Source organism: Tasmannia lanceolata, unplaced genomic scaffold (genome assembly GCF_043159265.1).
Source record: "Tasmannia lanceolata isolate RefF3 unplaced genomic scaffold, GAP_Taslan_0.1 ptg000023l, whole genome shotgun sequence".
NCBI classification, from domain to species: domain Eukaryota; kingdom Viridiplantae; phylum Streptophyta; class Magnoliopsida; order Canellales; family Winteraceae; genus Tasmannia; species Tasmannia lanceolata.
Window position 1 is genome coordinate 27,900,824 of NW_027518700.1, and position 13,458 is coordinate 27,914,281.

Below are 13,458 nucleotides of genomic sequence, written 5' to 3' on the forward strand. Positions count from 1 at the left end.
TTTTAAAACAACGATTAAAAAATAAGATAAATAACTACTTAAAATTAAAAATAAAGCAACTTATTGATGATCATATAAGAGATCTTTAAATTCAAATTAAAATTGTTAGAAGAAAATCATGAAATCAATCGCCTTGATTATTTTTACTATTAATTAATTAGATAACTTGCTAAATGATAAGTGTTAAGTTTTTAGCTTTTCATTATTTAAGATGCTATTTAAATGATCCACCTGATTTGCACAAAAATAGCCGATTAAAGCGGTTAACACTGCTTAATTGAAAAAATGGGGGTTTAATTGGTTTTTTGAAATTTACACCAGCTTGATCAAATTGAACAGGGAGAAATGGATGATTCAGGTCGAAGCGGATCCGGCCTGCATGATCTATCCAATTTTTAAAACATTGTTAAAACTAGTCATGGAACCCATGTTAGTTTGTCATGTATGTAAGAAAAAAAAAGGAAAACCAAATCTTATCAGAGAAGTTGACATTGTGCAATTTTCCCAACAATTTCCTGCAAATAAAAATTATACTACGGAATTGCCTTTCTATCCGATTCTGAATCTCCATGGGAAGTGTTTGGTAGTGCGAGGAAGAGTGTTATGAGGAGTGCAAGTAGCCATGAATGACACGAAGGTTCTATAGCCATTTGACAGATCCGAATAGTGAAGGTCATTAACTAGATTGCATGAAGATCTATATATGTAGTCAGAGGGAAAAGAAGCCAAAAAAGTTGGTTTCTCAGACCATCTAGCTATCACTAATTACAAACGAAATCATCCAAAAGGCCGGCTTATGGGCTTGACAGCTTCTCCATGTTTTATTTACGACACAGGGTTTTGTTAGTCAATAGACTCTTTGGTGTATCCAAGGACATCTTATTTTCTATATGTAGAAGTGATTAAGAGCCCTCTTTAATTACATCCTAAGGATCTGCTCGTTTTAGATTGTGACAACTCATTGGTTATATAAACATGGGCTTTTCAAAATAAAGGGGTTTCGAAAAATAGTACGTTTATTAAAATGAAAACATGTTTTGAAATATTTTATTGTGAATGCGCATGTCGATTGGTTTCGGCAGTACGACAGAAGTACCGGCCATGATATTTAATCCAACAGCAGCGATTTTAACAGTGAGCTGCAGTTGGATCAAATATCAAGGGCGCTACCACGTACACCGATCTACATGCACATTCACCATATAAACTCCGTTTTGAAAATGGGTGTTTATTCAAAGTAGTGATGAAATCTTGTGGGAAGAGTAAAAGTTTAGTCCACTACAAGAAACTTAATTTTTGTCAAAAAGTAAGATTAACTGGCAGGCAATTCTTTTCCGATACCATATGTCTGCCAACTATCTGATGCAGGTGTATCTCACAAGATTAAGAAGATCAACAGTCGGATCAGAAGATATAAGACAACTTCTCGATCAACGGCTCAAGTTGATTACTACTATTTCAGACTTTTAGAGTAATAGGAATTTTTAAATATTTAATTTATTTATTTGTTTTGGATGATTCTGAAAGAAGGTTATCCCCTTCCAGCAAGATCACGCAGCGGAGTAAAAACGCAAAGAACTTTAAATATTTCTTTTTGATCTTGCAATCATCCAAGATCCTAAAGTCTAAATTAATAATTATGTTAATCAAACATAAAGGAATACCTCTTTGAAGAAGAAATCAAGGAACCACGCTGCTTGATCTGCTCCTCGAATGGTTGCGATCGCTCTAAATGCTGCGAACCCCGCAAGTTGAACCGATGGATTCTTTTTCTTTGCTCAAACTATTGTGGATGTGAATAACTCTTATTCACCTCTTTAAGGTCTGACCTAATCAGTACCTTTGTTATAGTGAATAGAGAAATTGATTGAAAGCCTTTATCTTTGAAACTATTTCAATTGGAAGAGAGAGAGAGAGAGAGAGAGAGAGAGAGAGATGGAAAACAATTTTTCCATTGGGGGAAGCAAGGGAGAACGAATTGAGTATTACTTACCTAAATTTCTTTCAGCCCTCTCTCCTTTATATAAAGTAGAGTTTTGGTTCGATAAATCCTTGTTTCTCTCTCCCAATTCCTTTCAATTGAGAAACCAACTTGAATTGAGACTCCCCGAGTGAATGGGACTCTCAAACCTCCAAAGTTGTGTGGGGACACTCAAGATTGATGGGAGAACGTGTATGGAGGCTTCTCTCCAGCCCTTGTGGCCTTATCTCAAAAGAGTTGGTGTTGGAAAAAAATTGTTTGCTTTGTAGATCCTACAATTTAGCAATTCTTATCCAACAAGGAGTTTGAGTGCAACTCAAAGTCCTTGAGCAATTAGGACTCTTCTCCCCAGCTCTCCAACAGATTTAGGAGTGTTGTGGGCCCCACAAACCTTATCCAAATGTGTAGTACTATCCCAATTCCCAATTCCGTTCCAATTTCGCAACTTTTACAAAACCGGTTTGGAAATAACTATTCTCATTTTGATTACACATTATTATGCTTATTATTAATAAAATTATTAATAAAATTAATAATACGTAATAATGTATAATAATTAAATAATTAATTAACAAATTAAATAATGAATAACTCACATCCAATGGGAGTTATTTCTGCTCCAATTTGTCTTCGAAAAATTCTCTTACTGTCTCTTGTTACTTACTTAACAAAGACATGTATATATACATATATCAACATATATAAATATATATATATATATATATATATATACTCAATTAATATCCACATTAATCTAATGGATCATATCTGTCCTTGCAATTATATAAAATGCGTAACCCTGATCCGTTTGGATGTTACCTGGTCATTCAAGTTACAAGTGGGATCGTCGCAGGGATCCGACGGTCGATTCTACAGAACTCTATGGTGGGATCCACTGCAATCTCGCTCTGTAGTTAAACTACACCCGTAATAGGTCAGTGGCCTCCATAGAGACGTAACCCTGAAGATGACCATCGGATCATCTTACCCCTAATCACATCATGTATGTGCAAGTCCTTTCTTTGTAACTATAGCTACTGAGTTGAGTCATAAGGGATGTGAACACCATTTACCCCCTTGGCCCACTCTTGGTATACCATTTTGATCAAGCGATGTTCGGCCTCCAAATGCATTTGTAAAATCCTTTGAAAACAATTCAATGTTTTATAAAACTTTTCCAATAAATATTTTATCAAATCCACCTGGCCAGGCTATTTAATAGACCTACCGTTCTGACAAAATTTTAGATGTCAATCCCTAAAATTTAGGGTGAAGAATTCCTTGTTGAGTATCACTATTGGTCTTTAGGGTTTGCTTTAGGATATAGCTCTATCCGAATGTAACTCTAAACTAGAATCACTACGAGATAGACTAACACCCTAGAACTGGCCGACTGACCAATAAGATCCCTCAGGTCTAAGGACATGTAAAGGGTCCTGTTTGGAAGACCAACTTCATACTTTCTCGTCCACAAGTTGTTCTTTATTTGATCCAGTTCGGTTGCGCGATCCAATCGTCGCATCCACTCTTCTTTCTTAGGGTCCACTACCCAGATGACCGAGATAAGTCACCTCACGACACATGCATATAGGCAAGACTGGTGCTAGTTGTATACAAAAGAGATGTCTAGTCTCTTTCCCAACCAGGAAATATTAAGGCTTGCATAGAACCGAGATGCCATACCTCCTTGCTCCCTTGGATCTGAATCCTTTGAGTTTGTCATTTCTACTATGCTACCTAAGGATGAGCATGTGTTAATAAACAAGCACATCACACACATTTATTATTATAATTACCCATTCATTTCATGAAATAAACCTGAAATTCCAAGGGTGGTCCCGAGTACGGCAACTTATGAGGAGGTAAAATTAGGTTACTAACAAGTTTTAGACTTTTGAAAACTTAAACCCAATTTTAGAAGATTAAGAGATCAAAAAGAAATTTAAGCATACAAGTTAAATCCTTAGTGCATTTGCAAAATAAAGAACAAGAGATAAGAGAGAATGCACCCGAGATTTAAAGTGGTTCGGTCCTCAAAACGCGAGGCCTACTCCACTCCACCAACAAAAACTCGTTGATGGCTTCACTATGTGATCTTCTTAACTTCGGCGAAGATCGGTGCCGATTACAAAATTTCAACCGCCTTTAACCTTGGTGGCGATCTTTACCACGGAGAGTGGGCTACACTTCTCCGAACACTCGCCCAAATACAATCTTGAATGAAGAAGGAAAGAACAAAAAAACAATCCCTCACAAGGGTTTACAAAATGTAGAAGATGTACAAATATAGCCTAAAGATCCAAATCTTAATCTTAGAGGATAAGAGGCATAATCAAGTTTGATTCACTCTTTGGATGTTCAAATGAAGTTTAAGAGTGTTAGGATTGATGGTTTGGAAGTTTAGAATGCCCATATATATAGGAAAACCAAAATATGACCGTTCAATGGCATTGTGGTAATTCCAGCAAAATTCCCAACGGCTCAAAATATGACCGTTACAGTGTTCTCGAAGTTCCGAGAATTCTCGGAGTTCCGAGAATTCTCGGAGTTCCGAGAAAAAATCTCGGAGTTCCGGGAATTCAAACAGAAGATGAAGAAATGTCTACTGGACCATTTCTCGGAGTTCCGAGAATAATTCTCGGAGTTCCGAGAAAAACTCTCGGAGTTCCGAGAAGCCTATGTCTGAGCAGATTTTCATTTCTGTTTTTGGGCTTCCAACTTAACACCAAGATGGGATTGCTATGAGGGTTCCAAGGTGTTGGAACTCCACAAATACAATCACTTATATTTTTAGGGTGTGTGTTTATTTACTTAATTATGCCTTTCAAAATCATAAACTAGGATTGGACCTAAATACAATCTAATATAACTTGATCTTCAATGGACTCTTCAAGTCTTCATTTATCTTGGACTTCGATGTCTTTGGCCTTCCGAATGTGGTCCAATGAGTGCTTCTTGGCCTCAATCCAAGCAATGTTGTCTTAGAACCAATGTGATCTACAACTTGGACAATCAAACACATTAGTGATCATAAATCACTTGTGTATTGGAATCATCAAAATAAGATGGGAATGCCAATGTGGAAACCATTGGGCTTACAATCTCCCCCTTTTTTATGATGACAAGCACAAGAGATTTTCCAATAAAAGCATACATATTTTCCTTACACTAGAATTCTCTCCCCCTTTGGCATCAATCAAAAAGATTGGGGTAAAAGAGAAACAAAGGGATGAAATATTCAATTTAAAGCTCCCCCTTTTTCAAGAAAAAAGACAAACCTAAAACTCCCCCTATTGAAAAAATAATTTCAATACAAGAGGGGATAACTATAAAAAGATATTCAATTTTAAGCAAAAACCCCTAATCTAAGCACATATGAAGATGATCATATGGGGGCTTTGGGAACCCAAGATTTCTTGGTTCCACCATAATCCCTAATCTTAGATGCACATTGGAATTGGTAATGACCATTTATTCCACAAAAATGGCATCTAACATGAGGGTTAGACAAGCTAGTCCTATCATATGCATGTTTAGGTCTTTGACTAGTCTTCCTCAAGATTATGTCAATAATTTTATCACCATTTAGGAAACCATGGAGACATAATCTTAATCTTTCATTTTCATTTTGAAGATGTGTTATTTGATTTAAGGAATCATTAAATTCATCTTCATAAGATTTGGAAGAGCTTGCCATATTTTCAATTTGGCAAGTTTTCTCATCCAAACAACCCTTAAGGGTTTCAATCTCAAGTTTAAAATTTTCAAGTTGTGCTTGAGATTTGGAAGAAAATTCATTTTTCAAAAAATTAAGTTCATTTTCTAATTTTGAAATGGATTTCTTTTGAACTTTATTTTTAGAAATTTGAGAGTGCAAGGTTGAGCACAATTCATCATATGACATTTTTTCACTATCACTACTAGATGAATAACATGAAGGATTAGAGTTTACCTCGTCTTAATGGGTGAGTGCCATGAAGCAAAGATCGTCTTTCTTTTCTTCCCCTTCGCTTGAACTCTTTCCCGAGGTGCTAGTAGCATCCCATCCGGCGGCAAGAGCTTTATGTTTCTTCCATTCCTTCTTTCCCTTGTATTTAGAGGAAGATGTCTTGAGAAGAGGACAATCCGGTCTTTTGTGTCCGGTCTTCTTGCAATTGTAGCACCTTATTCCTCCTTCTACTTCACTTTCTTCTTTCTTCTTCGTTTTCTCCTTTTTATGCTTCTTTCTCCATAAGCTTTTAAATTTTCTCAAAGCTTCTTCTTCATCGCTATTCGCCTCGCTAGAGGATGATGAGTTTGCTTTGAAGGCTTTTAGAGCTAGAGAACACTCTCTTTCTTTTTCTCTTTCAGCTTCTTCTCCTCTTGTCGGCTAGTGAGGAGCATCTCATGGGTGATGAGAGATCCTACAAGCTCCTCCATGGTTAGCGTCTTGAGATTCTTTGATTCTTGTATGGCGGTTACCTTTGGATCCCAATGTGGAGGAAGAGACCTAAGCAACTTACTCACAAGCTCATCAGTAGGATAAGATTTACCAAGATTTGCTAATTCATTAGAAATTTTAGAAAAACGGGTATACATTTCGGAAATGCTTTCGTTTTGATCCATTCTAAACATTTCATATTTGCTCTTTACTAAGTTTATTTTGGAATCCTTGACTTGTGATGTTCCCTCATGGGTAACGGCAAGTGTATCCCAAATAATCTTGGCGGAATCAAAAAGAGCAACTCTATTAAACTCCTCCGTAGATAAGGCGCAAAACAAAGAATTTATAGCTTTGTAATTTAAAGTTGCATGCCTTTTTTCTACCGTATTCCATTCTTCAAATGGTGTGGAAGGCAAAATGTATCCATTTTCAACAATATGCCAAAGTTCCACATCTATCGAAAGAAGATAGATGCGCATCCTTGTCTTCCAATGTCCATAGTTGGACCCATTAAAGAAGGGAGGTCTAGTTGTGGAATGGCCCTCCGGAAGTCCGGTTCCATTTCTATCCGCCATTTCACAATTAGAAAGTTGCCAAAGATCTTATGATCTTTCCCTTGTTGAAATTTTATAAAGAAAAATTTTTCAAAGATTTATAGAAAAGAAAATCTTTTAAGAGCCTTTGCTCTGATACCAAGTGAAATTCCAAGGGTGGTCCCGAGTACGGCAACTTATGAGGAGGTAAAATTAGGTTACTAACAAGTTTTAGACTTTTGAAAACTTAAACCCAATTTTAGAAGATTAAGAGATCAAAAAGGAATTCAAGCATACAAGTTAAATCCTTAGTGCATTTGCAAAATAAAGAACAAAAGATAAGAGAGAATGCACCCGAGATTTAAAGTGGTTCGGTCCTCAAAACGCGAGGCCTACTCCACTCCACCAACAAAAACCCGTTGATGGCTTCACTATGTGATCTTCTTAACTTCGGCGAAGATCGGTGCCGATTACAAAATTCCAACCGCCTTTAACCTTGGTGGCGATCTTCACCACGGAGAGTGGGCTACGCTTCTCCGAACACTCGCCCAAATACAATCTTGAATGAAGAAGGAAAGAACAAAAAAACAATCCCTCATAAGGGTTTACAAAATATAGAAGATGTACAAATATAGCCTAAAGATCCAAATCCTAATCTTAGAGGATGAGAGGCATAATCAAGTTTGATTCACTCTTTGGATGTTCAAATGAAGTTTAAGAGTGTTAGGATTGATGGTTTGGAAGTTTAGAATGCCCATATATATAGGAAAACCAAAATATGACCGTTCAATGGCATTGTGGTAATTCGAGCAAAATTTCCAACGGCTCAAAATATGACCGTTACAGTGTTCTCGGAGTTCCGAGAAAAAATCTCGGAGTTCCGGGAATTCAAACAGAAGATGAAAAAATGTCTACTGGACCATTTCTCGGAGTTCCGAGAATAATTCTCGGAGTTCCGAGAATTCTCGGAGTTCCGAGAAAAACTCTCGGAGTTCCGAGAAAAACTCTCGGAGTTCCGAGAAGCCTATGTCTGAGCAGATTTTCATTTCTATTTTTGGGCTTCCAACTTAACACCAAGATGGGATTGCTATGAGGGTTCCAAGGTGTTGAAACTCCACAAATACAATCACTTATATTTTTAGGGTGTGTGTTTATTTACTTAATTATGCCTTTCAAAATCCTAAACTAGGATTGGATCTAAATACAATCTAATATAACTTGATCTTCAATGGACTCTTCAAGTCTTCATTTATCTTGGACTTCGATGTCTTTGGCCTTCCGAATGTGGTCCAATGAGTGCTTCTTGGCCTCAATCCAAGCAATGTTGTCTTAGAACTAATGTGATCTACAACTTGGACAATCAAACACATTAGTGATCATAAATCACTTGTGTATTGGAATCATCAAAATAAGATGGAAATGCCAATGTGGAAACCATTGGGCTTACAAAACCTTTATTAATTAATAAATGTCATTCTACTGGCTTTTTGTGGCATATATCCTAACAATCTCCCACTTGCCCTCAAAGCCAATCATGCATGTATCTTAGATCCATTCCCTCCAGATGCTTGTTAAATATATTTTGACTATGGGACTTGGTCAAAGGATCTGTCACGTTGTCAACTGAAGCCACTTTAGCTACGGCCACATCCCCTCTGTCGATAATCGCTCTTATCACATGATATTTGCGAACGGACGTGCTTTGACTTCTGATGAGACCTTGGTTTCTTTGCTTGAGCAATCGCCCCACTGTTATCACAATAGAGCATAATAGGTCTCTCAACAGAGGGCACGACTCCGAGTTCGTCTATAAACTTCCGCAGCCATACCGCCTCTTTCGCGCATCACTCGCAGCGATGTATTCCGCCTCAGTCGTGGAGTCTGCCGTGGTGTATTGCTTGCAACTCCTCCTTGAAACTGCTCCATTAGCTAAGGTGAAGACAAAACTTGATGAGGATTTCATGTCATCGACATCTGACTGAAAATCTGCATCGGTATATCCAGAAACGACTAATTCTTCTCCTCCATATACTAAACAGTAGTGTTTAGTTCTTCAGAGGTACTTAAAGATATGCTTAACTACTCTCCAATGCTCTGGACCTGGGTATAATTGATATTTACTAACCACGCTTACAAAGAAAAAAATATCCGGCCTTGTACACAACATGACATACATCAAGCTTCCCACTGCAGAAGCGTAGGGAATCCTGTTCATTTCTTCCTTCTCTTCAGATGTCATAGGAGATATCTTCTTAGAAAGCTTGATTCCATGCCTAAAAGGTACTAACCCTTTCTTAGAATCTGTCATGTGATAGTTGGCCAATATCGTATCTATGTAAGCTTCCTGTGATAGTCCAAGTGTCATATTCCTATGGTCTCTAAACAATTTAAGGCCAAGGATATAAGACGCTTCACCTAAATCCTTCATAGCAAAGGTACCAGATAGCCATACTTTTGTATTAGATAACATTCCAGCCTCATTTCCAACGAGTAGAATGTCATCTACATACAAAATAAGAAATGTTACAGCGCTCCCACTTACATTTTTGTAAACACAAGCCTCATCTACGTTTTGAGTATAGCCAAACTCTTTGACCACTTGATGAAAATGAAAATTTCAATTGCGAAATGCTTGCTTTAATCCATAAATGGATCTTTGTAACTTGTACACTTTCTGACTTCCTTCTCTGGTAGCTTCAAAACCTTCTAGCTGGATCATATAAATCTCCTCTTGAATGTTTCCATTCAAGAAAGCGGTTTTGACACCCATCTGCCATATCTCGTAGTAATAGTGTGCTGAGATAGCTAAAAGAATCCTAATAGACTTTAGCATGGCTACCAGTGAGAAGGTTTCCTCAATTCCATCATTTTGACTATATCCATTCCACACTAACCGTGCTTTGTAGGTCTCTACCTTACCATCAGGGCCTCTCTTCCTCTTGAAGATCCATTTGCATCCAATGGGCTTAATACCCTCTGGTGAATCAGCTAAAGTCCAGACCTCGTTAGTGTACATGGGATCCATTTTGAATTTTATAACTTCCATCCATTTTCCCACATCGATTTCTAACATCGTTTCTTTGTAGTTAAGGGGATCATTATTATTTTTATCTGAAATCATATCATATTTTTCACCCAAGTAGACTAATCTATCAGGTTGTGTATCACCCTTCTACTACGTCAGAGTGTTTTTATAGGTATAGTGGGCTCTTGCTCAGTGTTTTCTCTTTCCATTGGAGTTTTAGGTTGCTCTTCCAAGGAAATCTTGTCCCTCTTGATAGTATCTTGGATGAACTCTTCTTCCAAAAATACCGCATTCCTTCTTACAAAATAGTTTTGCTCGCTTAAGTTATAGAATATATAACCCTTTGTTTCCATAGGATATCCAATGAAAATACAACTTTCGGTTTTTGTCTCTAACTTATCAGCACTTATCTTTTTAACATGTGCAGAACACCCCCATATCCTCATATGATTCAATGAGGGTTTTCTGCCTGTCCATATCTCATATGGAGTAGATGGCACTGATTTAGTTTGGGACATGATTTAAGACATAGAACGCCGTTTCTAAGGCATATCCCCATAGAAACAGAGGTGCTTCTACGAGACTCATCATAGACTGGACCATGTCTAACAAAGTTCTATTTCTACGTTACGAAACACCATTCAATTCTGGTGTTCCAGGTGGGGTCCATTGAGAGATGATTTCATTTTTCTTTAAGTAATCCCTAAAGTCATTCGTGAGATACTCTCCACCTTTATCAGAGCGAAGAGTCTTTATTCTTTTATTTAATTGATTCTCTACTTTATTCTTGAACTCTTTGAAATTTTCAAAGGTCTCAGACTTACATTGCATAAGGTAGAAATATCCATGCCTTGAATGGTCATCCGTAAAAGTCACGAAGTATATCAGCCCTCCTCTTACCGGATAAGAAATAGGACCACATACATCACTATGTATAATCTCCAACAAATCTTAGGATCTTCCACTCTTGCCCTTGAATGGAATTTTGGTCATTTTACCTTGAAGACAAGGTTCACAAGTTGGAGAAGGTTCCACTTGGATAGAATCCAATGGACCATCTTTTACCAATCTTGTAATCCTAGCTAGGTTAATATGGCCTAATCGAAGATGCCATAGATGTGTGGGTTGGTCGTATTCCTTTCCCTTTTGAGGTTTGGAATATTCTGATTAGGAATATCCTCGATGTTATTTGCATTTTCTAAAGCATTTACTATAAATAATCTGTCAACTAATGTACCTTCTATGATCAAGGAATTACCATGTTTGAGAAGAACACTACTTTTATTAAAACTTGTAGAATAACCATTAATCAATAGTTTAGATACTAAAATCAAATTCCTTCTAATGGAAGATACATAGAGACAATTATTTAAATGTAAATATCCTCCTGAAAATGCTAGTAGTAGATCACCCACAGCTTGGACTACAACCGTTGCATCCGTTCTAACCTGTAGGTAGAGTTCGCCCTTAGTCAACCTTCTGCCTCTCCTGAACTCCTGGAGAGGTCTTGGTTGACTTCTTCTTGAAAATCTCTTGTTCTTAACTTTGGAAATAGTTTTCTTAGAACCCTGGTCTTTAGTCTTTCTTTTTCCCTTGCCTTTCATTTTTGGAGTTGAGACTACATTAGCTTCAACTAAGAAAAAGGATTTTTTATTCTTTTTCTGAAGATCCTCAGTAGATTGAAGATGATTCAACAACCCTGTCAGCATCATTGACAGTTTGTTCATATGGTAATTCATGACAAAGTCATTGAATGGTGGTGGTAGGGATGCTAGCACCATGTCGACTTGCGACTCTCCATCTAACATGGCCCCTAAAACTTCGAGCTCATCTAAATTGCTCATCATCTTCAACATGTGATCTCTAACTGGGGTTCCTTCCACGATTTTAGTTGAAACCAGGCCCTTAATTGCCATTTGTCTGGCACTGCGATTTTGTTCTCCAAACATCTCCCTAAGATTTGTATAATATCTATTGATGAAACCATTCTGGCATGTTGTTGTTGCAACACGTTCGACATCAACCCAATGACATATCACTTAGTCATTTGGTCATCTTCATGCCATTTTGTAGCTCTGTCCCTCACATCCTGGGGAGTATCGGGACCAGGCAACTCAGATGCCTCCGTAGTCAATACCCAATAAACTTTTGCTGCTGTGAGCACTAGGGTTAAGTTCCTCTTGCAATCCACTTAGTTTGGACCCGTAACTTTGTTGTCCTCAAGAATCCTAGCTAATGGATTCAAGGATGTCATATCTAATGCAAATGAAATGAGGCATAAAATAAGCAAGACTAACCATTTTAGATTTATCATGACATGTAACTGTTAGATCTGTAATGGTATTGCCCATATCTTGTCTCATTTATGTGCCCCTCAAAGACATAAATCAAGAGAAATAGCAATATTTCTCCAATGGGCATCGGATGCTCATTAACAACAACTTTGTTAAATACGAGTGGATTCATCTAATCCATCATATTATAAATACGATTTTCGATTTAATTTTGGTCTCCAAGCATCGCAGTGTTATCTATGCTTTGGGCATCAACACTCTTTACTTGGTTAAGCTAACACCCACTGCTCGGAATGATTTTACAAAGAGTACTAGCTTCTGCTTTGGCATATGACTAATGTATTTTGCAAATATCCCTTATTCATATAGGAATCTATTAGTTTCTCTAGATAGAAAATCGAGATCGGCTTCTGCTTTGGCATATGACTGTCTTGTTCTCCAAACTAGCCAACCAACAGATGGCTATGGAAGGCCATAGAGATCAATCCTTTCGATTTAAATCTCCATTTACAACTTAATATTTTATAAAGTGGATTTCTTTTAAGTGGGAAAAACATATTCCTGTGCATGCATCTAAAACAAACCATCCAATGGAAATCCATACATAAGGAAAGGAAAATCCAATCATCCATAAAACATCCAAACCACGGAAAAGTAAAACAACAACATCCATAAGCTTAATATTGGCATCTTGGATTTATAGGGATTCTCCCACTAACCTTTTAAAAATTATTTAATCAATTTAGAGTCAGTTAATCCCCATAATTCCATATTAGCAAAATTAAGGGTAAAATTTGCGTAACTATTCGCTATTCGAAATAGGAAAATCCGCCGACCTCAAGGTGATTTTTCAAAGGTATTCGTACTGATATACTTCATCATATGAAGTATTTTAGACCAGTAAAAATAATGAAGAATGCGTTCACCCTCCATTGAATAGACAGAATTGAGGTTCGCCATCATCTATAGCCTTCTTGAAGCGTCGCCATGTCCAAGTTCTCATTGATTCTTTGATTGACCACCTCAAGAGTGATTTTCTTTCTTCATTAATTCTGATGTAAAATGAAAATAAACTACCCTAGTGTCCTACACTAGCCTAAATAATATGTACATCAAAAGAAATTCTCCATGAGAAACCAGTTGTCCACACAACTGCTCAGAGGGAGTACATAAACCAATAAAATCATCAATTATTACATTGC